The sequence below is a fragment of the Meriones unguiculatus genome, chromosome 9, assembly GCF_030254825.1.
Source record: "Meriones unguiculatus strain TT.TT164.6M chromosome 9, Bangor_MerUng_6.1, whole genome shotgun sequence".
Lineage (NCBI taxonomy): Eukaryota > Metazoa > Chordata > Mammalia > Rodentia > Muridae > Meriones > Meriones unguiculatus.
The window spans coordinates 41,377,755-41,390,347 of NC_083357.1; the positions used below are offsets into that span (position 1 = coordinate 41,377,755).

The 12,593-nt window shown below is 45.3% G+C and overlaps 1 non-coding gene across 1 annotated transcript; it reads right to left on the bottom strand.

The window, feature by feature from the left end:
• Window positions 1–5,191: 5,191 nt before the first annotated feature.
• On the bottom strand, window positions 5,192–5,334 carry LOC132656683 (small nucleolar RNA SNORA48). Its single transcript, XR_009594398.1, has one exon. It is a non-coding gene; the product is annotated as a small nucleolar RNA SNORA48 (small nucleolar RNA).
• Between the last annotated feature and the right edge of the window lie 7,259 nt (window positions 5,335–12,593).

A 12,593-nucleotide genomic window follows, 5' to 3' on the forward strand; every position in this document is an offset into this window, starting at 1 on the left:
GCTAGAGCTAAAAAACAAAACAAAACAATTTTGCATGAAGTGAATCAAGAGAAAGTTTTGTCTGTGGCCAAAACAGGCTCTGCAGAGAGCAGGCAGCCAGCCCCCAACTCCTCATTCCAGCATGGCGCCCTGAGTACATTCTCACGTTCTTGCTTCTAATCCGTGCTTGGCGCCCTTCCACTCAGACATCATCTTCTGTGCAGGGAACCAGGCACGTTTCTCATCGTCATTAATCCTACATTTAGCACACACATAACAGGCTGGGGCGGGCATCCCAGGAGCGGACTTTCTGCACAAGAATGGGGCTTGGGCTGCTTGGGCTGCCTTGCCTGCACAGCACGTCTGCCCAGCTTTGTACACAATAAGCTGTGCTGCCGACTGTACTAGCTTCAGCTGGCCCCCTCCCACCCTCACACTCATTCATGTCCATACACAGATCCACGCATGATCACACTCACACACACTAACACACACTCTCTCACACACACTCACATTCACACACACACACACACACACACACACACACACACACACACACACGCTTGCCAGAAGCTGAAGCAGGACAGAAAGGGAAAGTTAAGGGGACATGAGCTCCTTATTCTGGAGTCTGGCTGAAGTCTCTCACAAACCAAACGTTTCCACAGCAGCTACCAGCCTTCGCTGTGCAGGCCACCTACACAAAGAACATTCCTTTGAAGTGGAGATGTTTGAAAGAGCATGAATGAATGGGCTGGTGAGGTGGCTCAGAAGAGAAGGGCACTTCTACCAAGCCAGAGAACCTGAGCTTGATCCCCAGCACTCACAGGATGGAAAGTTGTCCTCTGACCACCCACCCCCCCACACACATACATACTCCCTCTCTCTCTCTCTCTGTCCTTTCTTCTCTCTCTCCCTCTCTCTCTTTCTCTCTCTGTCTTTCTCTTAGTGTTTCTATCTCTTTCCCCACTCTCTTAATCACACAAACACACACACACACTCATGCACTCACACACAATATAAACACAGTGTAAAATAACAATGAGCCATGCTCAAAGGCCTGAGCAGACACAGCCTTATTTCTTCTGAGATTCTCACAAGCAAGACAATAAACTTTTGTTTATAAGGAAAACATCTTAACTTCCATCATAACCCAAGGGGCCTGGAACTGCCCAGGGGTCTCACTGGAGCCCTTCAAAACAAAACTTCAGCAGCTACCAAAGTCCTACAAAATGACACATGTCCCCGAGTGCCCCTCTTTCTATTAACCCGTGTTTAAATCTATGTTTAATAATTTCTCCTTAATAAACAGCAGTGTGCCTCACATCAACTCCTTCTGAAATTCTTAGAATTCCAAAGAATTGCTGTCTGGATATTGAGAAGTTAACATTGGTGATGGTGATATCACTTTCATGTGCACTGGTGTGTGTGCCCCATCACTCTCCACCTTGGTCTGTTTAGACAAGGTCTCTCAATGCACCTAGAGTGTGATGGTCAGCTAGCCCCAGCCACGGTGTGGCACATGTGGCCACACCAGCCTTCCTGTGAGGATTGCTAGGCAGGTCCTCATGCTTGCAGAGAAAGCAGATGGTGCTCTGCATGAGCCAGCCATCTCCTTAGCCCCTGGCTCAGTATCAGCTACCAAATCTCAGATCTTATGTGAACGTCACCACTTCTATTCCCAGACACTATCAGGACCCTGCCTTCATTTACTTGTATGTTAGGATTCCTGTTGAGGAGAGAAGAAACCTCCAGAATTGCCAAAACCAGCACATCTGTGGGAGAGTGGCTGACCTGCAGACTCTGTGGAAAGCCTCCAGTGTCCGAGGACAGAGTCTGGTCAGAAGCAGAGTTTTGACAGGTAAAACTTCATCAACCGACAGTTTGTTTCTCTGGAGCCATTGCGCCTAGACTCCATCAGTCAGTTGGTGTCAAAACAATTAGAGATGAGGACTCAGTCCACGAAGCTCTCACTCTGCAAGAGCCACTGACGTGGTGGCAGGCACTTGGAATCCCAGCCCTGTGGAAGCAAAGACAGGGAGGATGTACAAACTTTCTAAGTCACTGACTCCTTCATTTTAGTTTGCATTTTAAAATGATGGCTTCAGAGCTAGGGTTGGAGCTCAGTCATAGAGCAATTGCCTAGTAGGAATGAGGCTCCAGGTTCAATTCCCAGACTCCATGAATGAACGAATGAATGAATGAATAGAATGCTGACATCTAACACTAATTCAGAGGTCAGCCTGGGCTATATATCAGGTACAGGCTGATGAAGGCACAGAGTATGAGTCTGGGTCAAAAAACAAACAACAACAAAACATGAATCACTCTAGACTGCATCACCAGGACTGACAGTGTCAAAGCCAGTTCCGCTCTTACCAAGGTTCCCAGTTCCAATGCTTCTGGAACTTTCTGTGCTGAAAAACCAGTCTTTAGTTTGAAATTCCTAGTCCGTTGTTGACTGTCACCTTCTAAAATACAGTTTAAAAATATCCTAGAATAAAATGCACAAAGCCCAAGCTCAAACCTAAGAGCAGCTGGTAACCAGCTGGGCTCCAGAAGGCCTAGGCTTCAGACTAGCATTACAGAGCATACATCAATTGAAAGTGTGGTCACTAAAACAGACAATTTTGCATGAACATGTGTGTGTCAGCCAAGTATGGTTGCTCACTTGTAATCCCAGTCTTGGGCAGGTTGAGTCAGGAAGGTCAAGGGTTCAAAACCAGCCTGGGCTACAGAGCAAGAGCCTGCCTCTGCCCACAAATGTGCCAATGCTCACTTTGTGACTCAGAACACTTAGGTGTGTTGACGACAGTGCCATATGTCACATACTGTAAGACCTGCCACTTTGAAGTCTGTGCTTCAGTGGTTCCTGGTATTGCCCACAAGCTGCAGCACATAAGAACTGTATTCCAGGGGTGTTTTCCACTCCACATCTCATACTTAATGCCACTCATTCTCCAGTGTCCTCGTTTCCCACCTCCTGACAATTGCTAATTTATTCTCCATCTTCATGGTCTTGCATATAGCGTACGGTGTAAATGAAGTAATGCACAGTAGTCTCTCATGCTTGGCTTCCTTTGTGAGGCTGACAACACGTTCTGAAGTATTGATTACTCATTTCTCTTTGTGGGTAGATAATATTCCTTCTCCTGAATATACAGCAGCTTATCCAGCAGCTTAGCTGTTAACAGACAATACTCTACCTCCAACTTTTTGCCATTAAGACCGATGCTGCCATCAATATGTATATGCAAGTTTTTGTGCAAACATGCATATTCTGTTTTCTTGGCCAATGTTCCTAAGGCTGAGATTACCAAACAGTATGGTAGCTTTACGTTGAACTCTTTCATGAACTCTCAAGTTCTTCGCCACACTGAAGACATTATTTAACAGCCTGTTAGTAAACTGTGAGTATTTCCATTTCTCAACATCCTTGCCAACATAAATTATTTTCCTTTTTGAAATGCTTATGATAGTAATCTCAGATACATTAAGTACTTCGTTGTTGCTGTTACTTGCGTTTTCGTAGTGATTAGCAACCAACATCTTTCCATGTGCTTTTTAATCACTCACATGTGTTCTTTGGAGAAATGTCAAGGCAAACCACTTCCCCATTAAAAACAATTGGTATGTCATAAAGTAGAGGAACTGATGTGTGCCCTTTTGCACTGGGGACTGTGAGGGACCTTCACATGTTCCGGACAAAGGATGTCCATCTGCGGATGAATTGCACATATTTTGTTTCATCCCATGATCTTCCTTTTCCAGGGACTGCTTTCTTCATAGTGTTCACAAAAGATGTCTGATGTTGACAAAGTCCAAGTTGACAATCTTGGTTTTGGTTACTTATTTGAGATCATATGGGAAAAACATTTTAAGTAAATCATAAAGATCTGCCCTTTCGTGGACCCCAACAGTTCACAGATGATATAGATTTTGCTGTGGAGCATCGCCAAGCCCTGGATCTGGGCCTTGGTGGTAGCTGAGCTGGTCAGCCCACCAACTCTTCCTTATCAGCACCACCAGGATGAGCTCTCCAGCGAGGCCATCCAGTGTTGCCATCAGCAGGAGGCAGAGTCTGCTCTCCTGTTTTCATACCTTTGGGGATGGCTCACCCATGCCTTCACCATTGGGGCCATCACTACTGTGTTGCCCAGTAGAGGTGCAGGGCCCACTCTCCTGAATGCTACAGCCAGTGAGATGGTGGGCTAGCTCTGCTGCTCTCCTGCCCTCAGGGCCCGCTCTCCCGACTACCACAGGTGGCAAGGGGAAGGGCATCACCCCCACATCCATACCACCTCACAGCAGATGAGTGGCTGGGCCAGCTTTCCCATGCTCTTGCCCTTGTGCTGCCCAAGTGAGGGGCAAGGCCTGCTCTCTCAAGCGCTGCAACGGGGGAGGAACAGGGCTAGCTCTCCCTCACTATGATCCTGTGGGCAGCTTTCCTGACTACCAGAGGTAGTGAGAGGAAGGGGGAGGGCCATCACCTCTGCGCCTGTGCCATCCTCCAGCAGATGGGTGGCAGGGTCAGCTCTCCCATACTCACACCTTCAGGACTGTCTCACCCACACCCCTGCCACCAGGGCCAGCTCCACTGTGTTGCCTGGGCAAGGCACAGGGGCCCCTCCCCATTGCTGCCACTGGTAAGAGATAGGATCAGCTCTCCAGAGCACCTCTCAGCCAGTAAGAGGCAGGGCCAGTTCTGAACAGCTCCTCAACCTTCACAGGGTCCCAGTGGCTGCCCCAACCAGGGATGTCCCCAAGTTCTCTAATGGTAACATGAGCCGTGGACATTGACACCAGTGCCTGCCGAGGAGTAGTCACAGACTCAGATATGGCCCTCAGCAGCAGCTCATGACAGGACCTTACTATGGCCCCAGGTGGCAGGGCTGGCCACTCACAACAGGCTACCCCTCTTCACCCTTGAGTCTCCAGCTCCATCTCTTCTCATAATGCTCAAGCTGCTCCACTCCTTTTTCTCTCTCATCTGGCCACCACATTTTTGCACTTCATGGTGGCTCCTGCTGCAGGCTGGCCATGTGGCTGCTGGGCCCTTGGGTGACAGCCTCCATCCACGCTGCATATTGTAGCACTGTGGTCCACCTGTGCCGTGCACTGGAGGGCAGGTCTGTGGGTGGCATGGTCGGTGTCGGGTCTCTGTCTGTCTTCCTCCTCCCGTGCTGCAATGCCTGGATTTGATTTGATTTGATTTTCATGAATCCTAGGCATAAAACAGCTTTGGCCACTGAGCCAGGCACCAGGCTAGGATGATCAAAGGACTACCATCTGCTCTGCCCCTGACTGATATAAGACCACCACCAACAAGCTGTCTCTCTGCCCATCGCCAGAGGGGCAAAATAGTCTTTTTAATTTTATTTTGGAGAATCTTCATTGTTAGTATAATTTCAACTGATTTTTATTTATTGTTCATGTATCATACATACATGCTAAATATAGTTGTTATTTAGCTATAGTCAATGTTTTGTGACCTTGTTTATGCATTTGCTTCTTGCTTGGTTTTGTTTAACTCTGCTTTGTACTCATGTAAATGTAGTTTACACATGCCGGGGCATGTGCTAGGTCAGAGGACAACTTTCAGGGGTCACTTCTTCTCCTTATGGGCTCCAGCAATCGAACCTGGGTTGGCAAGCTTATGAAATAAGCACTATTACGCACTGAGCTATCTATCCACCCCCCTTCTATGAGAAAAAAAAAAAAGACATTTAGGTTCCTCAACCCAGAAAGAAGGCATTGTCTGTTTGCAATCCTTTAAAATTAAAACATAGATGATAATGCCCTTGGAGCAAATGAGAATTGACTTTTTTTTTTTCCTCTTAAATTTGAGACCCAAATAGAAGACTTTTACAAAGCATCGTTGGTGACTTGGTCGGGGAAGAACTCGAGCCAGCATGGTCGAGAATCCACATCACTCCCAAAATAGAACCGTGAAAAGGAGACTAAGCAACTGTTGGTGTCGGGAGGGGCACGGGATAGCTGTGTTGCATGGTTGCCATGGATGAACACAGCAAACACAAATAATTCTCAGAGAAGCAACTGCCCTAGGAAAAGGAGATGACAGGCGATGCCGCTAATGTTACCAGCTGCCGTCATCTGTACAAAACACTGCCAAAGCCACCTCCAAGGGCTTGGGGTTGAGATCTCAGGAGAGTCTTCTAACTTGAGCAGAAACTGAGAAGGTGCTGGATGAGGGCTGCTGGCCTCGAGGCGGGTTTAACAATCCACTGAGGTCACTGCAAAGCTCATGGGAGCTTCCAGGATAATCTTGAGTAACCAGCTTCCAAACATGGATTCCTTATCAAACAAAGCGGAATGTGAGCGGTAGTGATAAAACCACAGGAGCGTCCATACAGCCAAGCATGTCCATGCTTGCTGCTTTTCTCAGTGGAAGTAAACCAGGAGGAATATGCCTGCCTTTTTGCTCAAGTCCACCCACAGCCCCCATATAAAAGTGCAAGCTCACCTTCCAAGGACTGTTTGTTGCTGGAGTTGTCTGGAAACAATACAGTGGGTCCTCCAAATTGCTAAGCTCTGCATCCTCTATTCCAACCATCTGGAATTGTGAGCCAAGTAAGCCCTTTCTTCCCTTCTCTGGGTTGCTTCTAGTTAGGATATTTCATCACAGCAACAGAAATGAAGTTAATACACTGGACAAAGCCGCTGGTGTTATGAAAAAGAAACGTTCCTCTCCCCACCAGGAGAGAGTGGAAACCAATTTCGTTTACTTGTGATGGTAAAATGATTCAAAAGAGAGAAGAAAAAAACTTTCCAGGACCTTTTCAGTTAGGCAATAGTTACTGAGACTTTGAATGTACTCCACCTCCATGGGAGAGAGAATGTCAACTAGACAGGCATAAGACAAGGGATATAAGTGAGAAGCCAATATAGAATCACGTTTAAGAGTCTTCCTATTGCCGTCAGCACTTGGTGATGGGTAGTTGTCTTAGTTAGCTTTTCATTGCTGTGATAAAACGCCATGACCAAAAGCAATTTGGTGAAGAATGGGTTTATTTCAGCTTAAAACACTCAGGTCAGATTCCATCACTGAGGAAAGTCAGGGCAGGACCTCAGGCAGGAACCTGGAGGCAGGAATGCTGCTTACTGCCTTGTCCCTGTACTGCTCAGCTTGCTTTCTTATACAACCTGGGATCACCTGACAATCAGATATTTTCATTACACTTCATAACAGTAGCAAAATTCCAGTTACAAAGTAGCAATGAAATGCTTTTACGGTTAGGGGTCACCGCAACATGAGGAACTCAATCATCAATAAAGAAAATGTCCCAAAGACTTGCCTAAAGCCAATCTCATAGAACCAATTCTTCATTTGAGGGTCCCTCTTCCCGATGACCCTAGCCAACTGTATGACCCTAGTTGTACTGGATACCCAGATCGGGATCAAATAAATACCAGTAAGTGCCATCTACAATATTGGTGTCTTAAAAAAAATTTACAGGAAGAAATATTTTATCAGTGCCCCTGGATCAAAATGAACAGATTTTATTACAACAGACAAGAATGGACACAGAACTGAAAGAATGAGAAGTCTTTTGAAAGATAATGCATGGAGATAGCCCTTGTCACTTTCCTTTTGGCCTCCCTGATGGCTGCCAATCATTTAAATATTCACACCCATGTTTAGTGGTTGAGCATGTGTGTTCACTGGCTTGAATCAGCCATGGTGGCTGATTGCTGTTACAGAGGTCTCTCAGTTCTTATCTTCTTGAAGGAAATAATTCAGTCATAAAATGCAGACAGTTTAAGCAGATGTGTGTTAAGAAAAGCCAAATAGGGCTGGAGAGATGGCTCAGAGGTTAAGAGCACTGGCTGCTCTTCCAAAGGTCCTGAGTTCAATTCCCAGCAACCACATGGTGGCACACAACCATCTATAATGACATCTGGTGCCTTCTTCTGGCGTGCAACTGACAGAACACTGTATAAATCATAAATAAATCTTAAAAGGAAAAAAGAAAAAGAAAAAGAAATCTGCTGCGCAAAGGATTTATTTAAAAAAAAAAAAAAGAAAGAAAAGAAAAGCCAAACACTCCAAAGAGAGTGGAGCATCCTGCCTCCAAGCAGACAGCAGCTCAGTTAGCTCTGCACTGTGAATTTAGAGAAATTGTGATGGCTATTTGTGAGAGTCAATGGTATTTATGTACCCTCCCAAATCATGGTGGACTGATGTCCCTTTTAGGGTATTTCTTCCCATGGTCCTCTAGACCAGTGGTTCTCAATCTTCCTAATGCTGCAACCCTTTAATACGGTTCCTTCTGTTGTGGTGACCCCAACCATAAAGTTATTTCATTGCTACTTCATAACTGTAATTTTGCTGTTATGAGTTATAATGTAAATATCTGATATGCAGGATATCTAATATTCCACCCTTGTAAAAGGGTTGTTCAACTCCTCCAAAGGGGTCACGACTCACAGGTTGAGAATCACTGCTTTAGACAAACCCATGGGGGTGAGAGGGGATGTCAGAACCACAATGCAAGCAATGCTATAATTAAGCCAGATCTTTTGAGGGATATCAGGATGATCTAGGATCTTTGTTGCATATATGTGGCAAGTGCCCTGGCAGCTGAGTTTCCAATGGAGCAGGAACCCTACACACAGCTTCAAGGATATCTGTGCACAAGGGGCATCTGGCCTTCAGGAGACGAAAGCCACCAAGATGCAGCAGCTTCCTGGGTTAGCTTATCTCTAACTTCTTGCCGTTCACTATCTGTGGGGTCTTATGTATGGGTCTTTATATTTCATGGCTTTCATTTCCTCCATCTTTATACCTTACATCACCATGCTAAGTTTAAATGAGAGTACACACGTAAGATTGTGGCATAGGAGCTGGGAGGTAGCTCACTTGTCAATGTTTGCTCAAGGTTCAACCATTGGCATGATAAACAAACATTAACCCAAAGCCTCAGCAACCAAAACACAGTCCAAAGTGGGTTCCAAAGCCACTATTCTTGCTTTGCAATTTGAGAACCCAAAGAAATGGCATAGCACCAAGTATCAAAGCCTGAGACAGGGTAGGCAGGACAGCTCATGTCATCACAACAAACCTGCTTATGGAAAAGTCCCAGTTATGAGAGATCACTGGATAGAGAGTCTCTCTTTCATTAGAACTCCATTTTTCCCACTCTGTTTAAGCCTTATCCTTCATTTTACTTCAAGAAGGAGGCCTATAGCTCAGTGTGAGAGCACTTACCCAGCATGCACAGAGTCCTGAGTACTAGCCCCAGAATAACAACATAATAATGGTCCTGGCATGCGTGTGTGTACAGGCTTAAATTCACTGTACCTTGAACCTATCTCTCTCAGTTGTAGGACTTTATAACCCAGGTTTTGGGGAAAGCTGGATTCCTGAAGGTTATAAGATGTAGATGGTGTGTGATGATCTCATATAATGTGTATGTGTATTTATATATGACTTTTCCAAGTGTACAGAAGTCATGGGAGAATAAATACATATAAATCCTTGCTATTGTCTTGAGGATTCTAATTGCTTACTGACTGAATCTGTTTTCAATGAAACTTGATGTTGATTCTTGGAGTTCAGAACCATCCTTGTAAACTTGACATGGCATGACAAAAGAGAAATGATATACGAAATTTATATTTAAGACTGAAGGCCAAAAGATCGTCACCAACCCTACATTCGATAGAGGGCTAATATCCAGAATACATAAAGAACTCAAGAAATTAGATAGCAACAAACTAAATCATCCAATTAAAAAAATGGGGTTTAGAGCTAAGCAGAGAATTCTCAACAGAGGAATATCAAATGGTGGAGAAACACTTAAAGAAATGTTCAACATCCTTATTCATCAGGAAAATGCAAATCAAAATGACTCTGAGATTCCATCTTACACTGATCAGAATGGGTAAGATCAAAACCTCAAGTGAGAACACATGCTGGAGAGGATGTGGAGAAAGGGGAATCCTCTTGCATTGCTGGTGGTAGCGCGAACTTGTACAACCACTTTGGAAATCAATCTAGCGCTCTCTCAGAAATTTGGGAATAGCACTACCTCAAGATCCAGCTATAGCACTCCTGGGCATATATCCAAAAGATGCTCAACCATTCAACAAGGACATTTGTTCAACCATGTTCATAGCAGCTTTATTCATAATATCCATAATCTGGAAACAGCCTCGATGTCCCTCAATGGAAGAATGAATACAGAAATTGTGGTACATTTACACAGTGGAATACTACTCAGTTATTAAAAACACAGAAATAATGAAACTTGCAGGCAAATGGATGGAACTAGAAAAGATCATCTTGAGTGAGGAAACCCAGAACCAGAAAGACACACATGGTATATAGTCACTTATAAGCAGATATTAGCTGTTTAATATAGAATAATCATACTAACATCTACAGACCTAAAGAAACTAAACAACAAAGAGGACCCTAGGAAGGATATTTAATTTTCATTCAGAATGGCAAATAGGATAGACTCCAGAATTGGTGGAAAAGAGGGAACAGGATGGGAGCCTACCATAGAGGGTCCTCTGAATGGCTCCACCCAACAGGGAATCAAAGCAGATGCTGAGACTCACAGCCAAACTCTGAGCAAAGCACAGGAAATCTTATGGAAGAGGGGAGTAGGGATAGAAGGACACGGAGGGAACAGGAGCCCCACAAGGAAACCAACAAAGCTAAAAAACTCTGAGCCCAGGGGTCCTGCAGGGACTGATGCACCAACAGAGGACTATACATGGAGAGGACCTAGACCTCCTGCTCAGATGTGGCTGAAAAGCGGCTCAGCCTCTATGTGGGTTCCCAAGTAATGGGAACAGAGGCTGTTTCTGGTATGAACTCGGTTGCCTGCTCTTTGATCACTCAGCCATGGTGATGCGGCCTTGCCAGGCCACAGAGGAAGAGGATCCAGGCAGTCCCGATGAGACTTGATAAGCTGTGAGCAGATGGCAAGTCCATTTCAGTGGACTAGGGGAAGGGGATGGATGGGTGGGGGGACTGGGACTAGGAGGAGTTGAGGGAGGGGCCTACAATCAGGATATATAATGAATAAATTGTAAAAAAGACTGAAGGCCTGCTTTACAAGGCAAACATTGGTAGCAAGTTTTGTGCAAGCAGAAGGAGAGCCCTGTAGAGTCGAGTGAGGCCTGGGGAACCCAGCACACCACACAGCATCCAAGGAGATGCACACAAGACGATTCCCTTCTATAGTTGTAGGAGCTCTAAGGACCGAGTCCTGGATTTGTCTCCCATTCTGGTAGGTTCTTCCTGAGATTTGAGGATAAAGACAGAGGCAACTTCCTAAGTTTGTGCAAGGATTCAGTGAGATAATGCCCCATGTTGTAAGAAAAGTGTATGGGACACTGCATAACCTATTACTGTAGTCACCTATGCTCTATTACTGTAGTCACCTATGCCTCAGCTGGGCTGGAGGAGATGGCTCAGTGTGTGAAAGGAACTTTTATTCGCCTGTTTCAGTTGTTGTCTCGAAGCTTACTGCTTCCTTCTGCTGACCTAGGTCTAGTCCTGGAAGTTTCTAGGCTCTGTACCTAGGACCTAGAATGTTTCCAGCCTCTGAGACTTACTGCTGAATAAGCTCCCCCTTACTTGTTCTAACTGAGCTCTGGACTGGTTGGTTCAACTCAGCTGTTCTGGCTCAAACTTCTCTCGCAACTAACGTATTCAATCTGGCTCTTCTCTCTGCCCCTGAGTTGCTCTGCCTGGCCTTAAACTAACTCAAGCAATCTGCTCTAATCTCATTCTCATTCTCTGGCTCATTTAGTCTTCACCGACAGTCTCTCTCTCTCTCTCTCTCTCTCTCTCTCTCTCTCTCTCTCTCTCTCTGCAACTGTCTCTCTATTGTTATCCTGGTAAAAACTGCTTCCTCTTGCTCTTATTGCCCCTTAAGTAGTGGGAGGGGGGGCGTCTCAGAGAAACTGTGTTAAGTGAATTGCACTGGACCCATCAGCAACTCACTTTCTACTGTGTTAGAGGAAGTAGCTTCCTTAGCAGCACTGGTCCATCTTGGAAGCGTATTTTCTTCACTCTGTGATGGTTTGAATGTTGTTTGTCTCCCAAAGGATAAGGATAGGAAGATTTATCCCAAAAGTGACATCAGTGGCATGTGATGATTCTTTCAGACCTGGGGCTCAAAGACAGATAATTGGGTCACTGGGCACCACTTCTGGATGGCATTGATAAAGTTCTCCTTGTACCAGGTCAGCCTCCAATAAAAGTATAAGCCAACCTTTGAGAGGCTAAAACAGGAAGATCCCAAGTTTCAGGCCAGCTTGAACTACATGAGAAGTTTAATATCAGCTTGAGCTACATAGTAGGATCCTGCCTAAAAAGCTGCTGGCCGCCCCACAGCCTCTACGGGCCCCTGCTTCCTGTCTTAGCACATGGCCCCTCTCTCACACACATGCTTTCTTAGGGTCATATCAGCACCCACGCTGTGATACTTCCAGAGGAAAGCCACAGGTTGATTGTAGGGACTTGCTTTTGGAGTTTCAGAACTGTGACATAAATCAACCTTTTCTTTTTAAGAACCTAACCATGGGTATTTTGCTACAGCAAAAACACAAAACAGACTGAAACATTCATCTTTGAT